Raw genomic sequence first — 8,887 nt, forward strand, 5'->3', positions numbered from 1 at the left:
TTGCAATGGGCTGACTGGAATCCTTAAAATATTTTCAGCATATAACAGTTCTAGTTGATAGTGCTTAATATCAGCAAGGAATAGTGTTTTACCTACATTGATTTCATTTAATTCAGTTTTCAGTTATTGATTGCCATATTTCAATAAGGTAAGTATTGTGATTTAGGTTTATGCGAATAAACCAAGACACAGAGTTAAAGAACGTTGCCCCAAGCTACACAAGAAAATGGAAAAATATTGGATAAAAAAACAAGGCCCTCTCATTCCAAATCCCATTCTCTTACATCTCCTCTTCTGTATTAAAATATAAACTATGATGTTTGGACTTCTGACAAGTTTGGCTAAACAAGTGAGCGTTTTTGGCAGTTTCAATCTTGAAAGTAACAGAGCAGGTGAATACGATATCCCAACAACTTGTAATTTGTCTGGATCGCTTGTTTCTTTATATGACGTACACTGAGTTTTCCCTGGGGTGAGGGGAGGGGAAATTCAAAGATCAGTACAAGTATCCGAACATGGGTCATCGAATAAGTCATGATGTATTTTTCTTTGTTTCTCTGTGGACAAATGCACCATGACTTTTTCACTGACCCCGTAGTCTAAATCGTACAGTTAGCTTACTTCAACTGCAGCATGAGGCCAAACTGGAAGTCTGAGACCCGTCCCTTCCAGTTCACCGAAGGCCTCTGCTGCAGCCGTCTTCCTTGGGAGCATTTGTCAACAAGCCAGGTAAACACACGGGAAGGTGCCCGCGGGCGCACCCCGCCAGTACGCGATCGTTTGGGTTGATGCTTCGTGCCCATTTCCAGACTGTGTGAACCTGCCAGAGACACAGAGTGGGGAAGTGTCCCGGGAAGGGCGGTGGCCATGCTGGTGCCTGCTCCTTCCCTGCTGCAGTCTGCCGGGACCCTGAGCTTGCAGGTGCGTGCGCCTGGAGTGGTTTTCAGTCCCTTAAGGCCAGGATTTGAACTGTGGTTCTCGATGTGGAATCTCGCTCCCCGTGTGTGGTCTTAACCACCATGCTATGAGGCTAGGTCTGGCCTCGGGCGTGCTTTTAGGCATAAGCATTGCCAACTTGTATTCCAGCTGGTGCTGACAGTAACAGTGCGAGACAGCCGTAATACTCTTTCCATATTCCCAACAAGGGGATTGAGGAGGCACGGGTCGGACATGAATTTTGCCTAAGGCTGTGCTACACGTTGATACTCGGTTTGAGTCTGAAAGCCTGTTCTTAGAACAGTCATGTCGCCTAGGAGTTGAGAGAGCCAGATCGTATGTAGCCAACTGCCGTTTAAATCCGGGCCCTGGGAGATGGAAGGGCAAGCCGGGTGCACGTCCGTGTGCCCCAGATCCTGAGGGGAGTCGGCACTGAGAAGGGACAGCGGCACGATTCTTTTGTTGGGGAGTACTTTCTTCCTCTCCTCATGACGTCTCTGTCTCTCTTCCATGAGTGCATGTGCCCTCCGGCAACTAGAAAAACAAACACATAAATACAAGCATTATTTTGACCCCAGAACCTATGAAGTTGGCAGATTCCAACACCTGGGGAAGGCAATTAACATGCTAAATACCAGATTTCTTGAAGTCTTTTCAATTTCTAATTCTGATCTGAAACTCTAATTACCTCCTTTGTAGTGGAGAGCTTGTAAGCTGAGCCAAGCCTAGCACCTCCTGCTCACCCTTTTGACGCTACAACTGTGCCTTCCTGGGCCCCAGAACTCCTGGCCTTGGTCTCCTAGGGCGTAACCCGTTTTGATGTGTAGCTGCCTGCAGAGCTTTTGGGGCGTGCGCCTTTTCTGGGGGTTTGTCTTATTTGCCGGATGATACTTCCCTGCCACATAAAATACCCTCTTCTTCGTCCTGTGCTGCTGACTGGGTGTCTAGCCAGTGAATCCAATTTAAGTAAAGCTTATAACGTTCCCATAAAGACAGACTTTATCCGTTAAAGACTGCACGTGGTATTTACATGATAGTGGGTAGGGGTTTTAAAAGCACCTCCGATGGGTGGTGAGCTACTCAGCCTTAATCACCTGGCTGCTGGAGTTTAGCACGTTGCCCTTTGCTCGGCCAGTAGAAACGGTAGATAAAGAAGTTTTATGCGAGTAAGTTGGCAGAAATAAGTTGAGCTGAATGGATTTTCCTCTTAAAATTGATAGGCTTTAGTAATTACTGTGATTAAGAATTTATATGGTACTTTGTTTTGCAAATACGTTACAGGCAGCAATTAACTACTTACCTGGGGTAACTGTGGCCATTATTTTCACCATTTTATATGTTAGTAAAGCTAACAAGCAAAATTAAGTCCTCTTGGGATACGTGGGTGAACCCATTCACGTGTAGGTTTACATGTATCTTAGGGACATGGCCAACTTCCGAAGAAGCTGGTGTTTTGACTGGGGCTTTCTGAAACCTCCATTCACTATGATTTTTATGATAATCTGATTGAAATGAGAATAATTTTGTTAATACATAATCTCACGCTTCTATAAAAATGTATTATTGTAGCACTCAATGACAGTTTTTGCATGTATTCAACATTTTGAGGTATATCTATGTTGTCTGTCTGTCTGATCATTGTGGGATTTTTGTCAACAAACAATTAAATAGATAGATAGACAGATAGATAGATAGATAGATAGATAGGTAAATAGGTAGATAGATAGATAAATAGGTAGATAGATAAATAGGTAGATAGATAGATAGATAGATAGGTAGGTAGATCGATAGATAGGTAGATAGATAGATAGGTAGATAGGTAGATAGGTAGGTAGATAGGTAGGTAGATAGATAGGTAGGTAGATAGATAGATAGATAGATAGATAGATAGTCGCTATAGTGTGCAGGTGCTCACCTGAGAGAATGAGAGAGACAGAAAGCAAGAACACACCCTCGGGGGGATGTCTACGCTGCAATCTCTTCTCCATTCTTCTCTTGGGATCTTAGCCATGCATACGTATACACCTGATGTGAGTTTTAAGCTGCTGCACTTGGGCTCAAACTGCAGTCTACTCTGTGGGAGTCTACCAATATAACGATTACACCATCTGCTGGTCCCTTACTTTTTTTCTTTCTGTGTTCACCAGAGAGATAGAGTGGGAAAGGGAAAGTGAGAAAGTAAGCCAACAGATCAGGAACTTGATCCAAAGTTGGTCATGTGAGAGTCCAGCACCTTAACCACCATGCCATCTGCTGGTCCCTTACTTTTTTTCTTTCTGTGTTCACCAGAGAGATAGAGTGGGAAAGGGAAAGTGAGAAAGCAAGCCAACAGATCAGGAACTTGATCAGAAGTTGGTCATGTGAGAGTCCAGCACCTTAACCACCATGCCATCTGCTGGCCCAAACAAATACTTTTTAATTCTCTCTTTGGTTTCTGGCATTGCTGAAGGTACGGAGGGGGAAAAATAAGACACAGGGTTCAGTGTTTGCTATGGATATGTATTTGTAAACAAGTACAGCTTGAAATGATGTACTGAAAAAGTGAGATGAGTGTACTTGGCAAAGTAAAAGTTGCTACAGAAATTTTAGGCAAAATAATGATTTTCCTAAACCATAGCAACAGACTTGTATTTGATAAATATGTAAGTAAGCCTTATTTGTCAAGTACTGTTTTAAGCACATTACTTACAAGAGAAAAGGACTCATTTAAGTTTTTATAACAGCCTCTGAAGTTGGCACTATGTGTATACATATATACTTAACATAGGTGTATACATATATGTATACACTATGTGTATGCATATATATTAATACATGCATATATATAGAGCGTATGTATATACATATATATTTACATGTGTGTGTATATATATATATATATAAAGAGAGAGAGATAGAGATAGAGATAGAGAGAGAGAGAGAGAAAATTAAACCAACAGCCTGCATTTGAATCCCCACTTTGGTACTTGTTAACTTGTTAGATATATGTGTATATGTATATAGATATAATATGTGTGTGTATACATATATACTTAGCTTTTTTTTTTTTTTTTTTTGCCATAGGACCCTAGTGCTTGCTGGAGAAAGACAGAGAGAGGGAACACGAGAAGTCGCCCCCAGAGGTGATGGCCACACTGCAATCCCATACCCTCCCTTCTCCCCTGGGATCCGGGGCATGGATGTGTATGTACCTAGTGTAATTTTCAAGCTGCAGGTCCAGAACTCACCTGGTTGACATATGGAAATCCAGTGCTTCAAGCACAATGCCACCTGCTGGCCCAATTATCTTTATTTTATTTTATTATTTTTAAGTTCTTTTGGTCTTAGGATGTGTGTGTTCACCAGAAAGAGAAACAGAGACAGAGAGAGTAAAAGTGAGAAATTACTCCCCAGTGAGGAGGGCCACAATGCAGTCCCTTCTCCATTCTCCTCCTGGGATTTTGGGCATGTACACGTACCTGGTGTGAGCTTCAAGCTGTCAGGTCTGGGACCCGAACCATGGTTGGCCATGTAGGAGTCCAGTGCCGTAACCACCATGCCACCTGGTAGCCTGCAGTGGTCCTTACTCTTAACCACTACTTTATTCTAAGTGTGGGCGATGTGCAACACAGAAATATACTTTAGCTTCATTTTGGTTCTCGGTCACAGATATCATATGATATATATTCATATCGTACTTTGATTTGAAGTAAAATCAATTCTTTCGTTGTAATATAAACTTCAGACTTGAAGATGACTTAAAGATGCTGCAGAATATACTCCGATCGTAGGAAACAGATAAAACGGCCGATTCATCTAACATGCACCAGGCCTGGGTTGGCAGCAAAGATGAGTGAAGCAGTCTGGGCGGAAATCTTACTTCCCCAAGTCCCTCTCCTCTCAAAGCCTGTGGCCTTCCTGGTCTGCGTTCATTTTCCCATCTCATGCAGAAAAGTGAGAGCTCGGAGGCTGTCACTGCTCCCTGGACTGAAGAGAGCTGCCCCAACGCGGTGCTAGATCGTCTAGGAAACAGCGGCGGGAGGGGAGCTCGGCCTGCAGACCTGGGCAAGGCGTGGTGACCGCCCGGATGTGAGACCTTTCCTGACGTCTGGAGGAGGGGACAGCCCCAGTGGCCCCAGTGGAGGGGCACCGCGGTACAAAGCTGGGGCCGCCCAGGTCTGCCCTGGCTCCCAGACCAGCCTAGGCAGGGACGTAGCGGCCTGCGCCCTCTGGCCACGTGAGGCCTGGTCGGGAGTACCCACGTCTCTCTCCCTCCCCATCACTTTTCCTCTTTGTCATAAACATGAACTAAATGAGAGACAGAGTTACATATACATGTATACACAACACGCGCACATGTATACACACACGTCTAGAATGCTGATAGTCTTCCTGTGTCCCTAATGTAAGGAAACAGAGCAGCCACCATGTGCGGCTGTGACCGCTGGGGGCGCTGTGGAGCCTGGATGGAAGTCCGCCTGGGAGTGAAGGGCGCAGGGTCCCCCAGGCCAAAGCGGAGAGAAAAGGAAGGGCCACTGCTTCCTCTTGTGCCCTGAGCCCCAGTACACAGACTTGGGGATCTGAAACCCCACACCTTTCTCTCTCTTTTTTTGGGGAGAGGTTTTTGCTATAGGGCGCATGCACTCGCCAGAAAGACGGAGAGAGACAGGAGACAGAAAGACAGAAGTGGGGGGAGGGTCACGCCGCAATCCCTTCTCCTCCATTCTCCTCTTGGGATCTTGGGCACACACACACATGCGCCCGGTGTGAGTTTAAGCCACCGGGTCCGGGACTCGAACAGCAGTCAGCTACGTGGGAGTGCAGCGACATAGCCATTACACTAACTGCTGGTCCCCCAACACCTTCCTCTTCACGTCAGCATCTGTATCTGTTAGAAGACGGGAGTCTGTGCCGAGGACACAGTCCAGGAAACGGTCACTTGGAGGTTACTTCCTGTGAAGCTCTGTCCGTGGCCGGTCAGTGGCGTCGTGTGCACAGCCTCCGCCAGCTCCAGCGTCCCTGGTATTGCTGGTTACTGTCACAGAGAAGGACCTCCAGCAAAGCTCCCTCCACTAAACGTTCTGACATTACAGAGTCCAAACCAGACACCCGGCACCTCCCAGCCACAACGTCCCCAGGTGATGGGGAATTCTTGCGCCAAGAGAGAGAAAGCTCCCAGATCGGGGTGGCAGCTCCTTCGCTATCAGACTTACCTGTCAAACAGCCAAGGCCAGACCACAGGGAGCAGCAGCGGGCATTTACCCCAACCGACTGGTGCTTTCCTCGTGATCCGTGATCGGTTAGTTTAAACTCGGTTAGTTAAACTCGGTTAGTTAAGCTAGATTAGTTAATCTAGGTTAGTTAAACTCGATTAATTTAAGCTAGGGTAGTTAAACTCGGTTAATTTAAGCTAGGGTAGTTAAACTCGGTTAATTTAAGCTAGGGTAGTTAAACTCGGTTAATTTAAGCTAGGGTAGTTAAACTCGGTTAATTTAAGCTAGGGTAGTTAAACTCGGTTAATTTAAGCTAGGGTAGTTAAACTCGGTTAATTTAAGCTAGGGTAGTTAAACTCGGTTAATTTAAGCTAGGGTAGTTAAACTCGGTTAATTTAAGCTAGGGTAGTTAAACTCGGTTAATTTAAGCTAGGGTAGTTAAACTCGGTTAATTTAAGCTAGGGTAGTTAAACTCGGTTAATTTAAGCTAGGGTAGTTAAACTCGGTTAATTTAAGCTAGGGTAGTTAAACTCGGTTAATTTAAGCTAGGGTAGTTAAACTCGGTTAATTTAAGCTAGGGTAGTTAAACTCGGTTAATTTAAGCTAGGGTAGTTAAACTCGGTTAATTTAAGCTAGGGTAGTTAAACTCGGTTAATTTAAGCTAGGGTAGTTAAACTCGGTTAATTTAAGCTAGGGTAGTTAAACTCGGTTAATTTAAGCTAGGGTAGTTAAACTCGGTTAATTTAAGCTAGGGTAGTTAAACTCGGTTAATTTAAGCTAGGGTAGTTAAACTCGGTTAATTTAAGCTAGGGTAGTTAAACTCGGTTAATTTAAGCTAGGGTAGTTAAACTCGGTTAATTTAAGCTAGGGTAGTTAAACTCGGTTAATTTAAGCTAGGGTAGTTAAACTCGGTTAATTTAAGCTAGGGTAGTTAAACTCGGTTAATTTAAGCTAGGGTAGTTAAACTCGGTTAATTTAAGCTAGGGTAGTTAAACTCGGTTAATTTAAGCTAGGGTAGTTAAACTCGGTTAATTTAAGCTAGGGTAGTTAAACTCGGTTAATTTAAGCTAGGGTAGTTAAACTCGGTTAATTTAAGCTAGGGTAGTTAAACTCGGTTAATTTAAGCTAGGGTAGTTAAACTCGGTTAATTTAAGCTAGGGTAGTTAAACTCGGTTAATTTAAGCTAGGGTAGTTAAACTCGGTTAATTTAAGCTAGGGTAGTTAAACTCGGTTAATTTAAGCTAGGGTAGTTAAACTCGGTTAATTTAAGCTAGGGTAGTTAAACTCGGTTAATTTAAGCTAGGGTAGTTAAACTCGGTTAATTTAAGCTAGGGTAGTTAAACTCGGTTAATTTAAGCTAGGGTAGTTAAACTCGGTTAATTTAAGCTAGGGTAGTTAAACTCGGTTAATTTAAGCTAGGGTAGTTAAACTCGGTTAATTTAAGCTAGGGTAGTTAAACTCGGTTAATTTAAGCTAGGGTAGTTAAACTCGGTTAATTTAAGCTAGGGTAGTTAAACTCGGTTAATTTAAGCTAGGGTAGTTAAACTCGGTTAATTTAAGCTAGGGTAGTTAAACTCGGTTAATTTAAGCTAGGGTAGTTAAACTCGGTTAATTTAAGCTAGGGTAGTTAAACTCGGTTAATTTAAGCTAGGGTAGTTAAACTCGGTTAATTTAAGCTAGGGTAGTTAAACTCGGTTAATTTAAGCTAGGGTAGTTAAACTCGGTTAATTTAAGCTAGGGTAGTTAAACTCGGTTAATTTAAGCTAGGGTAGTTAAACTCGGTTAATTTAAGCTAGGGTAGTTAAACTCGGTTAATTTAAGCTAGGGTAGTTAAACTCGGTTAATTTAAGCTAGGGTAGTTAAACTCGGTTAATTTAAGCTAGGGTAGTTAAACTCGGTTAATTTAAGCTAGGGTAGTTAAACTCGGTTAATTTAAGCTAGGGTAGTTAAACTCGGTTAATTTAAGCTAGGGTAGTTAAACTCGGTTAATTTAAGCTAGGGTAGTTAAACTCGGTTAATTTAAGCTAGGGTAGTTAAACTCGGTTAATTTAAGCTAGGGTAGTTAAACTCGGTTAATTTAAGCTAGGGTAGTTAAACTCGGTTAATTTAAGCTAGGGTAGTTAAACTCGGTTAATTTAAGCTAGGGTAGTTAAACTCGGTTAATTTAAGCTAGGGTAGTTAAACTCGGTTAATTTAAGCTAGGGTAGTTAAACTCGGTTAATTTAAGCTAGGGTAGTTAAACTCGGTTAATTTAAGCTAGGGTAGTTAAACTCGGTTAATTTAAGCTAGGGTAGTTAAACTCGGTTAATTTAAGCTAGGGTAGTTAAACTCGGTTAATTTAAGCTAGGGTAGTTAAACTCGGTTAATTTAAGCTAGGGTAGTTAAACTCGGTTAATTTAAGCTAGGGTAGTTAAACTCGGTTAATTTAAGCTAGGGTAGTTAAACTCGGTTAATTTAAGCTAGGGTAGTTAAACTCGGTTAATTTAAGCTAGGGTAGTTAAACTCGGTTAATTTAAGCTAGGGTAGTTAAACTCGGTTAATTTAAGCTAGGGTAGTTAAACTCGGTTAATTTAAGCTAGGGTAGTTAAACTCGGTTAATTTAAGCTAGGGTAGTTAAACTCGGTTAATTTAAGCTAGGGTAGTTAAACTCGGTTAATTTAAGCTAGGGTAGTTAAACTCGGTTAATTTAAGCTAGGGTAGTTAAACTCGGTTAATTTAAGCTAGGGTAGTTAAACTCGGTTAATTTAAGCTAGGGTAGT

The sequence above is a fragment of the Tupaia chinensis genome, unplaced genomic scaffold (assembly GCF_000334495.1).
Source record: "Tupaia chinensis unplaced genomic scaffold, TupChi_1.0 Scaffold138802_1, whole genome shotgun sequence".
NCBI lineage: Eukaryota > Metazoa > Chordata > Mammalia > Scandentia > Tupaiidae > Tupaia > Tupaia belangeri.